Below are 19,825 nucleotides of genomic sequence, written 5' to 3'. Positions count from 1 at the left end.
ATTTTATTGGTTATGCCATTACAGTTGTCCTATTCCCCCCTCCATTCCCCTCCACCCTGCACACCCTTCCCCTACCATCCCCCCTTTCATTTATGTCCATGTGCCACAAGTTCTTTAGATTCTATATTTCCCATACTATTCTTGCCCTCCCCCCTGTCTATTTTCTACCTACCATCTATGCCACTTATTTTCTGTACCTTCTCCCCCTCTCTCCTCCTCCCACTCCCCTATTGCTAACCCTCCATGTGACCTCCATTTCTATGGTTCTGCTCCTGATCTAGCTGTCCTCTTAGTTTGCTTTTGTTTTAGGTGTGGTTGTTAATAATTGTGAGTTTGCTGTCCTTTCACTGTTCATCTTTTTTATCTTCTTTTTCTTAGGTAAGTCCCTTTAACATTTCATACAATAAGGGCTTGGTGATGATGAACTCCTTGAACTTGACCTTATCTGAGAAGCACTTTGTCTGCCCTTCCATTCTAAATGAAAGCTTTGCTGGATAGAGCAATCTTGGATGTAGGTCTTTGGATTTCATGACTTGGAATACCTCTTTCCAGCCCCTTCTTGCCTGTAAGGTGTCTTTTGAGAAATCAGCTGACAGTCTGATGGGAAGTCCTTTGTAGGTGACTATCCCCTTATCTCTTGCTGCTTCTAGGATTCTCTCCTTCATTTTAATCTTAGCTAATGTAATTATGATGTGCCTTGGTGTGTTTCTTCTTGGGTCCAACTTCTTTGGGACTCTCTGGGCTTCCTGGATTTTCTGGAAGTCTATTTCCTTGTTGAGCAGTCCCTGATATGCTATGTTGGTACGCTAGTTTATTTTATGTGTCTGCTTGACCAGATCAAGTCGTGCCCGGACATCTGGTCCAACATTATTTCTGAGGGTGTCTGTGAAACTATTCCCAGATGATATAAGCTCATGAATCAGTGGACTGAATAAAAAATATCGTTCTCCCCAATATGGGTGAGCATCATCTCACGGACTGAGGGCCAGAACAGAGCAAAAAGGCATTGGAAGAATTTGTTCTCTCCGCCTGATTGCTTGAGCAGAGACATCAATGTTCTGCTGCTCTCAGACTGGAACTTACACTATCAGCTCACTTGGTCTCAGGCCTCTGGACTCAGACTAGAACTATGTCACCAACACTCCTCCATCTCCATTATTTATCCTATTCAATAAGGTTCTATTTTTCTGCAAACCTCTGACCAATACAATTAGGCAGGGACCTCTAAGTAGGAAATGTCAAAATGGGGTCCCTTGCAAGGATCCACGAGAGATGTGCCTGTGTGAGAAAACTGGGAGGGCTTTCAGACCAAGGTGTCCGGTCACGAGCGGAAGAGAGAGGACAGAGTCAGGGAGGGTGGTGTCCTCGCAAACAGTCATCTAAGAGAGATTCAGCAAGGCCATCAGGGCAGTCAGGAGCCAAAGTCAGTAGTTAACAAGAGCCTCTCCCAAAGTCTCCCAGGAACAAGCCTGGCTTGGTTTCCCTGCCACACTCCCATTACTAATAGGGAGCAGCAGCCCACAGAGGCAAGGCCGCAGCAGGAACACGGTGATGACTGCCAGAGCTCCATCCTGGATCCTCCGTCAGACCAGCTCCCTGTAGTGAAGACCTGCAAGGCCAGTTCCCACAGCCCCTACATACAGGATGCACACCCAAAAGGATCTAGTAAATAACACATTCAAAGATAAGTTTTGCTTTAAAAATGACATGGAACATGAAGTTCAATAAGAGTCAAATGTAGAATGCTAGCTATACTCTGCTGTCCATGACCGAGTCAACCTACTGGGTTGTACTTTGTCCATGAAGCAACCAGCATCTTTCATGAATGACTTACATGGAGGTTTAGAATATATTTATTCCTGAATGTTTCCGAGTGTATATCCTGCACAAGAACAGAGCACTCAAATATCACACAACTGAATGTCACAGGTAAATTTGAGATACACACCCATATGTCAATTATCCTATGGTCCTTAGTATGCTTCTTCTCTCATAAATATTTTATTTTATTGCCTTGTTTAACATCCTCTTAATTTTAATGAATAATAATAATTTTATAGGTAAGTCATGAAAGTTTAAAATAAACAGCATTTTCAGAATGTATAATGTGATCACTAGTTTGAATGGCAAATGCCCCCTAATTCCTCCCCACATTTATGTCCACTCACCCATTCTTACCAACAGACACATGCATATTTTTGTAAATTCTACCCCTCTTTTTAGTATGGTTTCCACCCTGTCTTCCCTTTCTACCCTTTCACACACATCTAAAACCTATTTATTGCCTTGGGAGTTAGAATATTTTATACCATAGGCATGAACTAAAGATGGAATCAATGCCTTCTACATTGTTTTATATCTCTGATTATCTAACTGATTTCTGGAAAGGAAGAAGTAAAAATGTTATCATTCACAAGCAAGAAGATATTGTGCATAGAAAACCCTAAAGATTCCACCAAGAACCTATCAAATCTAATAAATGAATTCATCAAAGCAGCAGTATACAAAATCAATATTCAGACAATAGTGGTATTTTTAAACACCATTAATGAAGTATCAGAACTAAGAAAACATCCTATTTACTTTTGCAACCAAAACAACAAAAAAAATGGGATACCTAGGAATAAATTTAACCAAGGAGGTTTAAGACCTACACTGAAAAAATTATAGGACATTGAAGAAAGAAACTAAGGAAGATACAAATAAGTGAAATCATATACTGTGTCCATAGATTGGAAGAATTACAATCATTAAAATGTCCATGCAATCTATAGAGTCAATGTAATTCCTATGAAAATACCAATGGCATATTTCACAGATCTAGAGAAAATATTCCCCAAATTTATATGGAACCAAAAAAGACCCTAAATAGCATCAGCAACATTGAAAAATAAGAACAAAGTTGGAGGTATCACAATACCTGATATCAAACTATTCTACAAGTTCACTGTAATCATAACAGCCAATTACTGGCATAAGAACAAACATATAAATCAATGGAACATAATAGCCCAGAAATAAACCCACACCTTTATGGTGAATTAATATTTGCCAAGGATGTAAGAGCATATGATGGAGTCTCTTCAATAAATGGTCTTGGGAAAATTAGCTACATGCAAAAATATGACAATAGACTACCAACTTATACAACACACAAGAATAAAGTCAAAATGGACAAAAGACATCAATGTAAGTCACAAAACCACAAAAATCATGGAAGAAAACTTAGGCAGTAAAATGTCAGATATCTCTGTTTTTGCTAATGTATCTCCCTAGGGCATGGGAAACAAACAAAAAAATAAACAAATGGGACTACATTGATCTAAAGAGCTTTTGTGCAGCAAAAGAAACTATAAAACTTGAAAGAGAAACCGCTGTGTGGGAGAACATAATTTGCCAATGATACATCTGATAAGGGGTTAATTTCTAAAATATATAAAGAACTTATACAATTCAACACCACGAAGACAAACAATCCAACTAAAAAATGGACAAAGGACCTGAATAGACATTTCTCCAAAGAGAACATATGGACGATCAATAGAAATATGAAAAGTTGCTCAATGTCACTAATACTCAGAGAAATGCAAACTAAAGCCACAATGAGATACCATCTCACACCTGCCAGAATGGCTACCATATATAAACCAACAAACAACAAGTTTTGACGAGGATATAGAGAAAAAACGAACCATTCTGCACTGTTGGTGTGATGCAGACTGGTGTAGCCACTGTGGAAATCAATACAGAGTTTCTTCAAAAAATTTAAAATGAAATTGGTTTTTGATCCACGGATCCCACTTCTGGGAATGTATCCTAAGAATGCCGAACACCAATTCAAAAGAACATGCGCCCCCACCCGCCATGTACACTGCAGCATCATTCATAGTACCCCAGATCTGGAAACAGCCCAAGTCTCATCAGTAGAGGGGTGGATAACAAACTTGTGGTAAGTTTACACAATGGAATATTATGCAGCAGTAAAAAAAAAAAAAAAAAAAGGAAAGGATATCTTACCTTGTCCCCATCATGGATGGAACTGGAGAACGTTATGCTAAGTGAAGCCAGCCAGGCAGAGAAAGACAAATACCATATGATCTCACTTATACATGGAATCTAATGAACTGATTAACAAAACAGAAAGAGAGGCATAGATGCAGAAAACAGACTGACCTCTGTTCCAGGGGAGGGTGGAGGATGCACTGGGTGAAGGATGTTAAATGGATGAGCCAAAAACATGTGTATATAATATATGAGACACAGACAACAGTGTGGTGATACCCAGAGGGAGAAGGGGTGGGGGGTCAGGTGAAGGTGGGCAAAGTGAGGGAAAATGGGGACAGAAAGAGACTTTGCTTGGGATGCTGGGTGCACAGTGCACTATGAAGATGATAGTTTTTTGCATTGAACACTTGAAATCTATATGGCAGGGGCATCAAACTCATTTTCACCAGGGGCCACATCAGCCTCGCAGTTGCCTTCCAAGGGCCAGAATAATTTTAGGACTGTATAAATGTAACTAGTCTTTAATAGTTAAGGAGTTGAAATTACATTCGACTGGTGAGTTCAGCCATCCTTCTCTCATTTTACATATGTAGGAGACAACATCTGAAAACAAAACAATTACCAGCATTCTGAGTTTATTCTTCCTTCAGTGAAGGAAGGGGACATATTACCTACTATTGACATGTTACCAAGTAACTTGGGCCAAATGATCACCTGGAAGGTTGGCGCACGCTAATGTTATCCGAAGTGGACACCATCAACATTTCCAGGGCTAGCAGAGCTTTTGTTAGAAGTGTAAATTTATGGGTCCCATACAGATTGACTCAATCTCTGGGACATGGCTCAAAATTCTGAATGATAACAAACGTCTCCAGGTGACTTTTCTGCAACTTTAGCAAACTTGCTGACATTGAGAAGTACTGCTCCACGCAACAACATAGGCATTCCATCCTTAGAGAAAAATAAACTTCAACAATATATACGCACATTCACAGGTTTAATCATGAAAGCCTCACCCTATCCCACACAAATTTCTAAAACCATTTTCTTTTGTCTTGAATTCTTAGGAAGGAGCCATTAACAAAGAGATTGAGGGTCCAACTGTCAGGAAGAGGGGCAATGTCTGGGTCTTCCTAATGAGTTGTACTTGTGGGTTCCTTCGAATTTTAGCTACAGTTAAGGATCAAGCTTGTAGAGTTAGGGCATAAAATACTCACCAGGAAAAGGCATGATGAAAGTCAAGACCAAATTACCATGCCCAAGTAAGAAACACAGAGGTCAGATTCAAAGGGCAAAATTTGGGGCAGTAAAGGTGAAATAAAGGATAGGTTTGAAAGTCACAATAAAGCTTACTCAGGGGAAAAAAATGAAGGTTTAGAGAAGGTCGAAAAATTCAATATTGTACTAATGTCAGAGGGAAAGAACTCGAGTCCCTGAAGTATCTGTTGAAAGAGCTTGCCTATAGTTTCCTACTCAATTCGAGTCCCTTTGTCCAAGGGCAAGGTCATGTAACAAGTGATAAAATCAGAAACAAATAAAAAAAGGCAGACTTTACCAATCCTTCCATTCAACCATCTTTCAACATATAAATGCATAACTCTGTGAGAATAAAACCTAATAGTTAATAACGCTTAAGTCACTGAAATACACCATTGCCCACCGAATTTGGTTCTCGATGTCCTTCTCACTTTGAATAAAAAGATTTTATGTTATTGCTCTAACAAACAGTATACAATACTTTGAGCTTTTGTCACAACTCATTCCATTGTTATTTGCCATGGCCTGCAAAGAGTGTCTTTATAGAATCACAAATGTTGCTAGTTTAAAGTACACAGTGTGTTGCTTTTCTTGAGAATTTCGCAAATACAGAAAATCTGTTTCCTAACAATGGCTAGAGGTTTTGAAACAAAAAGACAAGTTAAAATAGCAAAAATATATAGTTCTGCCAAGCACATAATGAAATACACATTGAGTAACAGGAAAAAAAACATTCATATTGATTAGTAGAGCATGCTATAGGTAAAAAGCTGTCAACAAAAATTGAAGCAGAGACCAAAGAAAAATGGAAATGAAAAGAGGAGATCAGCCGAGATTACCCAGTTCCAAATTGTATGATGAAACGTTGCTTTTAAATTTCACAAGACTATCAAAATATATTAATGTATTTTATAAGAGTGCAGATTCTAGAGCCAGTTGCCTGCATTCACACACATGCTTACTCTGTTACTAACCATCCATGTGGCCTTGGGCAGATTCTTTCTCCCTTCTTTAAGGAAGGACGAACAATAGCACACACGAAATAGGGTCATTTTAAGAATAAAATGATTTAACATACTTAAGGGCCTTAGAAGAATACCTCTATATAGCAAGCACTCAAAGTGTTATGAAGACATGCTATAAAATAGAAATATAATGCAGGACACATGTATTATTTTAAAGTTTCTAGTAGTTGCTATAAAAAAGTAAAAAAAATATGTAAAATTAATTTTAATAATATTTTTATACAGCCCATCATATCTTGACTTGTATTCTCCCAAAATTCAGATATTTAATTTCTAACCTTCAGTATCTTAGAATGCGACCTTTTTTGGAAACAGGGTCCTGAAAGATATACCCAGTTTATTCTACTAAAATAAAACAAAGTAAGTTCGCAGTTCTTTTTTAACACACTTGCTCATGAAAAGCACGTAGAAAATGCTGTTTGTATTCATCTTTGAGACATGGTGAGCTTAAACTTAGTATTTCCTCAGATTTTTTTTTTTACCTTCTTTAAGCATCATCTCTTTTTTAAAAATTTTTTTCAAGGAAGAAAATTACCTCAAATTCAAATCACTTTTTTTTTTTTTGCCAAATCTCAACTTACATGTAGACTAATTCATCCCAAGATTTAATACATCCTTTGTCAGAAAAATTAAAGCTAAAGAAATTAAAGGTCTACTACAGCATGAGGTGAGTCCGTCCTGCTGGGGACTATGAATCAGTTAGGGCCATAGGCACAGAGGGGGTCAGTGGAAGCAGTGAGTGGTCAGCAGTACTTCCAGAGGAAGGATTCTTTTGTTTTAAATTTTATTTTAATTGTTGTTTATGTACACGTTTCTGTCTTTTATTCCCATCCCAGCTCAACCCCCAAGTCCTCCCCACCTCCCTCCCATTTTCACCCCCCTCAGTTATTGTCCATGTGTCCTTTATACTTGTTTCTGTAAACACTTCCTCTTCTCCCCCTGAAATTCCCTCCCCTCTCCCCTCTGGTCACTATCAAGCCTGTTCTCTATTTCAGTGTCTTTGGTTATATTTTACTTGTTTGTTTGTTTTATTGTTTAGTTTCCTATTAAAGATGAGATCATATGGTATTTGTCTTTTGCTGCCTGGCTTATGCTAAGCAAAATAAACCAGAGCTATTGAAGAATAAAGGGAGTGCTTATCCAAATCCAAGGTATACTCATGCCTTGGTCTCTGGAAAATCAAATTGAATTTAGGAACCCAAATTAAACTGGACTCTTTAGGTCAAAATTGTTTGCCTACCAACATACTGAAGGTCTTCTGAAGTCTCTTTTCTGGCCAGTACCTGTCCTCACCTCCTCCATTATCTCTTCACCACAGCAGGGAGATCAGTTATCGGGATCTATAGTACTCCAATCGGTATCCGTGCCTTCTGGTCCTCTCCTCATTTTCCCTGTTCTTGGCTACTCCCTATGCTGTTGTAGCTTTTCCTCAGCTCTATGACCCCTTCTTACTCTTTCCAGAATCTTGAGCTCACCTGGTTTCTGCATCTGTCCACCCTGCAGGACTCTCTACCCCTTGTCCACAGTCACTTGGCATAACAACAGTCACATTTCACTGTCCCTTGGGCACTTCCTCTTCCATAAAGCACTGAGTATGTTAAGGTCACCCATTCACACTTAAAACATGAATCTTTAGCCTTGGGCATTCCTTCAGAGGGAGATGTATTTGAACATGAACCTAGAGAAAAGTGTAAATATGCTTTATAAAATGTACAACTTTCTTACTTCCAAATCCTCTTTTAGCAAATTGTTCTCAAGCTGTTTTCCTTCATTCCTCGGCTCCCAGAAACAAGGGAGAGAACTTTCCATTTTGTAACAGTGCCCAGGCAGACCTCATCCTTTTCACATTATATTCCAGCTGTGATTTTCTAATTTACACTGGGGTGTCAAAACTACTATCCACTCCATTAATTTAAATTAATGAGTGAGTCATTGATAAAAGGCACATTCATTAATTTAACAAAAATCCTTCAGTCAGAATTTGAGAAGCAAAACATGCCATTGGGAGATATTCTTGCTACATTGAAGGAGATTATCTTACCATCACCCACAAATCTTCTATATTTATGATTATAAAATGTCACTGTGTTTATTGTGAATAAAAAAAATTATTTCATGGCAATTTAAATTTGTTTTAAAAGAATATATGTGTATATATGTATGTGTTTATATTTGTGTGTACGTTTATAAATGCACAATATACACATGTATATATATGTGTATAGTGTATAGAGTATATATATAGCATATACATAGGTATATATTATATACATATACACATGATATATATTTTTTTATGAAACTAGAACCTCTATATTACAAGGATTCTAAGCCATACACTTAATTCAACAGATGCTTGACTCTTGTCAACATATGCTAATAAAGTGATTGTCCTATTCCTATTAAAATGAGGAAGAAGATGAATGTGCCTATGAACAGTACTATCACTTTTGAAATTTATGTGCTGCACAATGCAATTAAGGAGAATAAAATGGAAGTATAAATATCAGAGACATGAAAAAATAATTGTGCTTAGGTACATTATTGTCGAGTTTGAAAGTATCAAACACTTAAAGAAAAACAGAATCTCTCACCCTGTAAAACACAAATGTCAGTGAACTGCACTGATCTCACAGCAACGACTGGAAGGTAACGCAGCAGTGAGCCTGCGCAGAAACCACAGTGACGAAAACAGCGAAGGAGGGGCGTAAAGAAGCCTCCCATAGGAGTGGAGACGTTATCTTCCTGAATAGGGAGACTTTACATCATAAAAATGTCTGTTTCCTTCCTAAATAAAATCTATAAATTCAATGCAGTCTCAAGGGGAGTGGAATATATGCAACTAACATGATAATTCTAAAGTTTATCTGCAAGTATAAATCTTTGAATACCTGGCAAGAATACATCAGTAGAGAGAGACAAAGATAGGCAATTCAGTAAGGAAAGTGGGAAAACTAGTTATCATCTTTAAAAATATAAAGCTGAAATTCTACCCTGTAGCCTTTGCTACAATACACTCAAATAACTAAAATACGTAAGTGTAATACAATTAAATAATAAATATATCAATTGTATATTCAGTAATATTTTAATTGCCAGAAGAAACAGCATGAAGGAAAATACTAAGAGTGAAAACCTGTCCAGCAGCAGGTAGATGTTTCAATATAATAAGGTGCATCTGTAAAATGGACAATCATGTGGATATTTATATTAGTGGTTCATGGGTGATAGGTATAAAGGAAATATCTGGAGACAGATATGCCAAAGGTTAATGCAGCCTACCTCTGGATTGTGAAATTGTATATAAACTATATTTTCATGTTTTTAAGTCCTCACCCAAAGATATGCTTTTACTTATTTTAGAGAGAGCAGAAGGGTGGGAAGGGAGAGAGGGAGAAAAACAACAATGTGGGAGAGAAACATCAATCGGTTGTCTCCTGTACACACCAAAACCAGGATGAACCCACAACTTAGGTATGTTCCCTGACCAGGAATCAAACCTGCAGCCTTTTGGTGTACGGAGATAACGCTCCAATCAACAGAGCCACCCATCCCGAGCTGTATTATCATTCTTTAACTTCTCTCTACTGCTAAAATTTTCTAAATTGTTTATATTAGGCTGATATACAAAAGAGAAAAGACTTCCTTCTGGAAAATAGATACATAAAAATGCTAAACAGAGGACTGGCTGGTGTAGCTCAGTGGATTGAGCACAAACCAAAGGATCGCAGTTCAATTTCCAGTCAGGGCACATGCCTGGGTTGCAGAACAGTTCCCAGCAGGGGACGCGTGAGAGGCAACTATACATTGATATTTCTCTCCCTCTCTCCTCCCCTTCTCCTCTAAATATAAATTAAACCTTTAAAATAAATACATAGATGAATAAATAAAAATGCTCAGCAGAATACCAAAAAAGGCATGAAGCGTGGGGTGCCCTGGCCTGGCTTCTCCCACTAACGGATACGCAGCCCTGAGCAAGCCACTCCCCTGCGTCTCAACATGGTCCTCTCATGTTCTCCTCTGAAGTTTTTCCCTATTCCAAAATCCTAACGTCAGGGAGTGGCAGCACCTGCACACAAAGGGATAAAAAATAAACTGTACACTTGCGTGAAGACAGGATGAAATGAGGGAGAACCAATAGTTCAGGAGTGTAAATTCTGGAAGGCACTGCGAGAGATGTTGGCAAGTCTAGAATCGGGGAAGTGGCAGGACTAACTCATTCTCTGCCTCTCCAGCCTAATCATACGCATTGATTAAATGATCCACTCTTCTTAACAATGTAATCTCCTCCTGTGCCACTCTTCAACATTAGTTAAGCATTGTAGCCATCACCGTGCTCCTGCCATTGGTACACTGGCACAGAAAACTGTATTACTTTCAAGCTCCAGTAGAAACACAAAAGCATCAGTATTTATCAAGTGAAATAAAGAAGGTAGAAAAAAATGACTGCTCTCCAAAGTGTAAAGAGGGTGCCATGAACAACAGAGTGTACTTGATTGAAACAGTGAGCTAAATTAGGTGATTTTTTTTTTTAAAAGTGGTTTCTGGATTTATAGGACTTGGCTAATACTTTATTTTTGTTCTAATTCAACTCAAAGTATAAACTCAGCTCATGTCAAGGTAAGAAGAGAGGAAATTGTTCTGCCACAAGTCAGGTGGGTGACCCACATTAGTATCTCATTGTCTCTGTCTTAGTTTCTCAATAATTAAAAAAGAAAAAGTTAAATGAGTGAATTGGGATAGACAACTTCAGAGATTACACACCGTTCAAAATCCTGATGTTATATGTCTCTGTGTTTTTTATTTAAAACCCAAAATTCTTTTATAGTTTATAAATGATTCATATACCTAGTTAATCTTAGAGGTTTCAGAAATATATTGTAACTGAATAATAAATTTTTTACCTTAAAATATTAACGAACATTACATATATACACACACACACAGATATGTCATGATTCTCAAAGGTGAGGTTTGGGTAACCCAGTACATGATGTTTTCGTGCCCTACCCAAGGTATAAAAATAGTCACAAGAATGTTAAGTACAGCTTAGGGAATATAGTCAATAATGCAGTAATAACTATGTATGGTGCCAGATGGGTACTAGACTTATTGGGGTGATCATTTCATGAGGTCTATAAATGTCTAGTCACTATGCTGTATACCTGAAACTAATATGTCAATTGTAATTGAGAAATAATTCAATAAATTAATAAAATGTAAAAGGGAAGAAGAAAGAGACAATTATAGACATCAGGCAGATAGGAAACAAATGCCTATTTCATTACTGATGAAAGCAATACTGACATGCATGGCTTTGGTGTTTGGCTGAATGAACTCATTCAACTCTTCTGTCTTATTCGCTGTGGGTATATCCACTCAGTCATGGGTACAGTTGCACAGTCAGAGGCTTTTCCATGAAAACCAGCCTCAGAAGATTTTTGTGCTTGAAGGTGCAGAACAGAACCTGTGCTTTCTGTAGGCTCTCCGGTACCAAAGAGGAGGACAGAGGAGGGGCCTGAGCAAAGGATGCCCAACTCTGCCTCCAAAACCACCGATCAGGTGAGTCACTTCCCTCCTCTGTGTGGAAGGAATAAGGCAGACAACAGAGTTTGAAATCATTACTCTGATACTTCTCCCTCCACACGGGTACGTGAAGCCAGAGGAAAAGTGTCCCTTTCACCCTGAATGTCTTCGGTTACTCAGTCATGATGCATCAGGGCAGTCACTTCCAAAATCATGAGAATTCTGTCCCCAAGACAATAATTACAGGGTTTTTTTTATATTCTTAAGATTGCGTATAGACAGCAAAAAAAAATTGGCTCTGAAAGAGTATGAAATTGCACACACACACACACACACACACACACACACACTAATTTAGTACAATGCCATTTAGTACTATGCTGAAAACTCACCTTATTCCAATTCTAGTCCCCAGTGATATCCATCCATACTGTACAATACATTTCAAAGGTTTTGTAACAAAATTAAATACATAAAGACACCATGACTTGAAGCCTTCCATGATCAAATTTTTAGGAAAAAACAAATTGTCCAAAAATATTTAAGTTCAAAGTCAAATGCTCTTGTTCTTTTGAGATGAATTTATTGGGGTGACATTAGTTATAAAATTATAAAGGCTTGAGGTGTACAATTCTATAGTATACCACCTGTATATTGTATTGTGTTCACCGCCCCAAGTTAAGTCTCCTTCTGTCACCATTTATCTTCTTTCTCTTTTTACCTCTCCCTACTCCTTCTTCCCTCTGGTAATCACCAAACCGTTGTCTACGATTTTTTTTTTTTTGCTTAATACTTTCACTTTTTTCACCCAATCCTGTACCACTATCCCATCTGACAGCTGTCTGTTCTGTGTAAATAAATTTGTTTCTATTGTATTTGTTAATTTATTTTATTCATGAGATTCCACATATGAGTGAAATTATATGGTATTTGTCTTTCTCGGAATGGCTGGCTTATTTTACTTAGCATAATGTTCTCCAGATCTATCTCTGCTGTCACAAAGAGTAAGATTTCCTCCTTTTTTACTGCTGAGTTGTATTCTGCTTGTGCAAATGTACCACAGCTTCTTTACCTTCTATTCTACAGATGGGTACTTGAGCTGCTTCCAAATCTTGGCTATTGTAAATACCACTGCAATGAACACAGGAGTGCATATATTCTTTCAAATTAGTGTTTGCTTTTTTTTCTTTTTGGCTATATTCCCAGAAGTGAAATTGCTAGGTCATAAGGCCATTCCATCTTTAATTTTTTTGAGGAAATGCCACACTGCTTTCCACAGTGGCTGTACATATCTGTAGTCCCACCAACAGTGTACACAGTTTCCCTTTTCTCCACATCCTTGCCAGTACTTGTTTGTTGATTTATTGATGGTAGCAATTCTGACTGGTGTGAGATGATAGCTCATTGTGGTTTTCATTTGCATTTCTCTGATAACTAGTGACACTGAGCATCTTTTTATGCCTACTGGCCAACTGTATGTCCTTCTTGGAGAAGTACCTTTTTGGGTCCTTTTGCCATTTTTTTAATTGGGTTGTCTTCTTGGTGTTGAGTTTTATAAATTCTTAATAGATTTTTGGATATTAACCCCTCATCAGAGATATCATTGGAGAATTTGTTCTCCTATTCAGTGAAGTGTCTTTTTATTTTGTTGATGTTTTCCTTTGCTGTACAAAACTTTTTTGTTGGATGTAGTCCCATTTATTTTTTTTGTTCCCTTTGCCCAAGTTGATGTCAGAAAAAATATTGTTACAAGAAATGTCTGAGATTTTGCTGCTTGTTTTCTTCTAGAATTTTTATGGTATTGAGTCTAACATTTAAATCTTTAATTTATTTTAAGCTTATTCTGGTATACAATGTAAGAAAATTGTCTAGGTTAATTTTTTTGCACATATTGGTCCAATTTTCCCAAAACCATTTATTGACTACACTATCTTTACCCCCATTGTATGTTTTTGCCTCCTTTGTCAAACATTAATTGACTATAAAAATCTATATCTCTGTTTTTATGCCAGTGCCATGCTGTTTTGATTACTATGGTGTTTCAGTATAGTTTGATATCAGGCAGTATGATTCCTCCAATTATACTCTTCTTTCTCAAAATTGCTGTGGCTATTCAGGGTCTTTTTTGGTTACAGATAAATTTTTGGAATATTTGATATAGTTCTATGAAATATGTTATTGTTATTTTGATAAGAAATGTGTTAAATCTATAGGTTGTTTTGGGTAGTATAGATTCTTTAATGATGTTAATTCTTCCCATCAATAAACATGTTTTATGCTTCTACTTACTTGTATCTTCTACAATTTCTTTCTGCAGCATCTTATAATTTTCTGAATATAGGTCTTTGACTACCTCGGTTAAATTTAGTCCTAGGTATTTTTTTGAAACAATTTTGAATGAGACTGTTTTCTTAGTTTCACTTTTTGATAGCTCATTATTGAAATACAGAAATGCAACTGATTTGTGGATATTTATTTTGTATACTGTTACTTTACTGAATTCATTTATCAGTTCTAGTAGTTTCTTAGTTAGGGTTCTCTATATACTGTATCATAACATCAGCAAATGAGTTTTACGCGGGCCTGGGAATCAAGCAACCACGGTTCGATTCCCAGTCAGGGTACATGCCTAGGCTGCAGGCCAGTTCCCAGCAGGGGACACACAAGAAGCAACCATACATTGATATTTCTCTCCCTCTCTCCTTCCCTTCCCCTCTAAAGATAAATAAAATCTTTAAAAAATAATAATGAGTTTTACTTCTTTCTCTCCAGTTTAGATGTCTTTTACTTATTTTTCTTTTCTGATCACCATGGCTAGGATTTCTAGTACTATTTTGGTTAAGAGTGGTGACAGTAGACATCCCTGTCTTGTTCCCTATCTTAAGGCAAACAGTTGTAGTTTTTGCCCATAGAGTATCATGTTGGCTCTGGGTTTTATATGGCCTTTATTACATTGAGGAATATTTCTTCTATTCTCATTTTTCTGAGCATTTTTATCACAAATTGGTAGTTAATTTTGTAAAATGCTTTTTCAGCATCTGTTGATAGGATTATGTGGTTTTTATCCTTCATTTTGCTAATGTAGTACATCACATTTACTGATTTGTGGATATTGTACAAACCTGAAATCATTGGAATAAATCTCACTTGATTATGGTATATGATCTTCTGAATATATCATTGTATCTGGTTTACTAACATTTTATTGAGGATATTAGCATCTATGCTCATCATAAATATTATAATTTTCTTTATCTGGTTTGGTAATTAGGATAATGCTGACCTCATAAAATGAGCTTAGGAATCTTCCTTCCTCTTAAACTTTTGGAATAGTTTGAGAAGGACAAGTGTTAAGTTCTTCTTTGTTTGGTAGAATTTACCTATGAAGCCATTTGGTCCAGCAATTTTATTTGTTGGGAGTTTTTTGATTACTGCTTCAGTTTCACTAGTTGTAATTGTAATCCTAAATTCAAGGTAAACTGGAAGTCTAAATATAAGTTAAAATCCTCCAACTTCTTCCTCTCCGTCTCGGGCTGTGCAGCACTTGATACCTGCATTAACATAGATTTTTATAAGCATCTCCAAATGGTAAATTAGTTCAATACCAAAATCACTTCTGTGTCCACACTATTAAAGAATGTGGACAGTTAACAGACCACAGAAGAATATCCTGGCAGTGGCTCTACCTGCACAAAATTTAGAAATTGAGGCAATCCCCAGTTATTAGAGAAATCATTCCAAGTGCCATTCCTGGAACCCAGTAGTTTTGCCAAACTCCAGAGCAACGCCTAATGATATGTGAGGGAGGAGGAGCCAGTCCTCAGCCTCACCAGACAGCTGTCCATCCACAGCAGATGTCCAAAGTAGGAATGGGGACTGCCAGGCGGAGTCATTTATGTCAAGGCACCTAAAATGAAGTCAGGAGGCCTTAAAGAAATTTGTCTTACACTCATCTACCCTGCACCTTTTCCATGAACTTATAAACCTCTGAGTTGTGCCTGAACTTTAATCTCCTCCTCACCGTGATAACCAGATCGCCTACATTATTTTACTTTGAAAGAAGCCAATCTGTTTCACCAACCAGTATCCTTCATTGACTATTGGGCCTGACCAATCACTACTAAGTCAGAACCCTTCATTCATATACACAGGATTAGACTAAGAACGGCACCTGCAACCCGAGCCTTTACAAATCAGCCTTTCTTTGTTCTTCCCACAGAATTTATGTTGCTATCTGAACCTGTGCACCAGGCTGCCACCCTTCCCTTTGCTCAAAAAAATAAAATAAACAAAAACAAGTAAACAACAAAACACCCTTTATTCTTTACTACAGATTAATATTTTTTGTTAACAAAAGAAGATACACACACACATCCAAACCTGAAAACTAACTTGGTGCAGTGTCTTACCAAGAGATTAAGGTTGGCCCTTCGCATTTGTAACAAGACGGGGAAATTGAACTATGCCTACTACCTTCTCTCAGGGAATGGTATTCTTGGTTTCCCACAAAGTTTAGAAATGGAGAGTGGTGGCTACCTCAGCCACCAGGTCTTGTTTATAGCACCTTTCTTTTCTGTGCTGCATAATCAGAACTTCTGAATCTTCCTTTTCATTTGGACTCCATGCTTCTAGAACCTTCAATTTTGAGGGTAAATTCTACCCCAGGCCATGGTGGCTGCAATCAGCACCTTTTCTCCAGAAACTGTTAAGACATAAGAAACCTGCACCTTGAATTTATCCACGTTCATTTATCCATTGGAGAATCTTCTCTTCAGATCCCTTTTTAGAAGCTGGTCCTTCTAAAAAGTCTGTTTACTCCGAGACTCCAGGACGTCCAACAGCTTTCCTTTGTTCCAGGAGCTAAGCAGTTTCCTTTTGCTTTGTTTGCTCCCTATTTCCTTGCAGTCTGGACTATGCCTCTAATACACTCTTTCTCTCTGCTGTTTTCTACTCCTCTCAAGAAGGCCCAGCTAAAGTCTAATTGATTTACTTTGCTTTGAGGTTCGCTCCTTTCCTTCTATAACACAGGTAAGGCAGCTTCACTTGCTGTGTTCAAGAGCCTTCTCTCCACTAGAGTTTCCTTTGTTTTCTGGTACAGATATCTTCTTTCCTTTTCTTTTTTATTTTTATTTATTTTTTTTAGAGAGAGAGGGAATGGGAGAGGGAGAAAAAATATCAGTTTTGTTGCTCTGCTTATTTATGCATTCACTGATCGCTTCTTATATGTGCCCTGACTGAATGGGGATTGAATCTGCAAGCTTGGCGCATCTGGAAAATGCTGGAACCCACTGAACTGCCCAGCCAGGGCTCAGACATCCTGTTCTATAATATAACCCTTTCATTTTTATCTCCCATAATGAGGTTAAGTCAAGAGCTCTGGTACTGAGACAGCCAAGTGTATTGTTTGAACCCAGCTTGGACTCGAATGATCATTATCTTGCCTGCATCCCCTCTGATGGTCCTGTCTTTGTTGCTTGTGACCCTGCGCTTAGAATGCTAATTCCACAAATCTCTTTGGTGTGTGTTCCATAAAGATAGCCAATTTCTGTATGATGACTGACAGTAGATATATCACCTTACATACCAAACTGTCTAACAGGTTTCTGATCATCTTTTATGGGCACCGTCTTCCCTTCTCAAACATGTGCAGTTTTTTGTACGCACTTCATATAACCAACACAATCTCAGGGATGCTACAAGCCTCAGCTTGTTTTTTCCACATTGTAGACTCTTAATTTTCCTTTGGTGTATTATAGTCTTTAGTGCTTAAGTCTTTATAACTTGGGGCCTAGAGTCAAACTGAAAAAAAATTTAAGAAGAAAAATCTACTGTTAAAGTTTAGAGAGAATTACACACAGCTTTTTAATAAATAGCTTAAATTATGCCTCAAAGGACAGATGTAGCTTTTTTCATCTCCAACATGATCGAGGTATAACTGACAAATAAAAATGGTACATAAGGTTACAACTTGATGCTTTGATATACATATACACTGTGAAATAATCATAATATTCACCACCTGTCATGGTTAACATTTTCTTGGATGTTTAGTGAGGACACTTAAAATCTACTTTGTCAGCAAATTTCAAGTAAATTTCAAGTGTACAATACAGTGTTGTTAACTATAGTTGCATTGCTATACATTAGATCTCTAGAATGTAATTACCTTGAATAACTAACTTTGAACCCTTTGAAAATCTCCCCATTTCTCTCTCCTTCCAGCTCCTATCAAACACTATTGTTTTTCATTTTTATATGCTTATATAACTTCAGTTTTTAATTTTCTCTCTTGTTCTAGCCCTTTATTTTTATTTTCTCAATTATAATTTACATTCAGTAGTATTTTGTATTAGTTTCAGGTGTGTAGCATAGTAGTTAGCCAATCATATACTCGGCAAGGGTCCCCCTGATATTCCCAGCACCCAACTGGCACCATGCATAGTTATTAAAAGTATGTAGAGAAAAGAAACCCTTGTTGGTAGGAATACGAATTGTTGCAGCTACTATGGAAACAGTATGGGGATTCCTCAACATGTAAATTAATGATGGAGCTGCCATATGACCCCGTGATCTCACTTCTGGGTATATATTGAAGAAACCCCAAACACAAATTCAAAAGAATATATGCACCCCTAGGTTCACTGCTAACATGATTTATATAATACAATAGCCAAGCTATGGAAGAAACCCACATGACTGTCAAGAGAAGAGTGGATAAAAACTGCAGTTTTAAAAGGCTATTTTCAATAGTTTCCAGTACCCTTTTAGATGTCTCTGTTGGCTCTTTGGAATTTTACCTCTCGGATACTTTCTGATGTCTAGTTGGTGTTTCTGATCTAATAAGATCTAACATGTTCTGATTTTCTAATACCAACTGCACCAGCATTTAAGGTATTGTCTTACCTTCTTTGCCTTCCTTCACCATCTCGAGTCCCTTTGATCTCCCTTCAGCTGGTTCTCTAAGTTGTCAACAGTTCCTCTGAATGACATCTCTCCTCCCCCAGCTCAACCAAGCTGCCTTCCTCCCTTTTCATCCTTTTACTATTCATGTCCTGGTCATAAAACTGAAGAGTATTTTCCACGGGCTCTTATTCCTCATCAAATACATAAACAATTTTGATATCTAGAAATAGGCACAGGAGTTTTTAATTGGCAGTTTACTCATTTTGCCCTGGTTTCAGTGAAGGGAATTGAAGCCTCATTTTTAGCACTGTCTACCTGCAAACAGTTTACTCCAAAGCACCTCACATGATGCTCTGCAACAGATGTCTTCTTTTTATGTTTCTTTCACTTACCTTCGGATTTTTTTTTAACTGAAGCACTATGTGCAATGAGAACTAAAATACTTATTGTTGGTGTTCCAATGTCTGCCTGCTTCTTAACAGCAACACCAGGTTCTGACTGTGCCCGTGTGTTTCGGTTCATACGAGCACCCCATACTCTGGCTTCATAAACAGCGAAAGTTGCTTAGAAGACACATCCTGCTTACCTAGCACTTAAAAAACAGTGACATATATTTGGGCAAACATCACAGAGTATAGCATCAAGGTCTACATGCAGAAGACCATGCTTATTAAGCCTAGGGAAGGAAGCTACCTGACCAGGCTCCAGCGGTTCAAAACCCACCATGCAAATTTTTTTAGAGTGCATAATATAACCCCAAAACGTAAGTGGTATTTACTTGCTAATACTGAAATCCTTAAGTCACCCATCATAGACACAGTAATAACTTTTATCCCTAAATTCCTCTCCTGTAATGTTCTCAACTACTCCAGCCTGACTCACAAGATGATGAATTGCAGCTGTTCCAGTAAGATTTCTGTTCCCTGTCCAGGGTCAGAACCAAAGGAGGTACAAAGAGGAATCAGGTAGATAGAAACCAAAAGAAAAATGAAAGAAACCTTTTGAAAATGAACGTTGGATCTACAGTTAAGCCAATGGATTAAGAGAACAAAGCTGGGGAATGTCAGGGAAGGTCACTTGTCTCCCATTCTTGGTTGAGGGACGTTCAT

At 37.6% G+C, this 19,825-nt stretch overlaps 1 protein-coding gene and 1 pseudogene across 1 annotated transcript in view; one reads left to right on the top strand and one right to left on the bottom strand.

The window, feature by feature from the left end:
* The window catches only part of LOC119039662 (ATP synthase subunit alpha, mitochondrial-like), a 33,326-nt pseudogene extending 31,653 nt beyond the window's left edge, over nt 1–1,673 (top strand).
* Nucleotides 1–19,825, bottom strand: part of GPC5 (glypican 5) — a 1,180,543-nt gene that overhangs the window by 994,046 nt on the left and 166,672 nt on the right. The window lies entirely within an intron of this gene.

Source organism: Artibeus jamaicensis, unplaced genomic scaffold, assembly GCF_021234435.1.
Source record: "Artibeus jamaicensis isolate MK-2021 breed Jamaican fruit bat unplaced genomic scaffold, CSHL_Jam_final contig_415, whole genome shotgun sequence".
NCBI lineage: Eukaryota > Metazoa > Chordata > Mammalia > Chiroptera > Phyllostomidae > Artibeus > Artibeus jamaicensis.
Note: the sequence above shows the minus strand (reverse complement) of the source record. Positions and strands in the feature narration are given on the sequence as shown.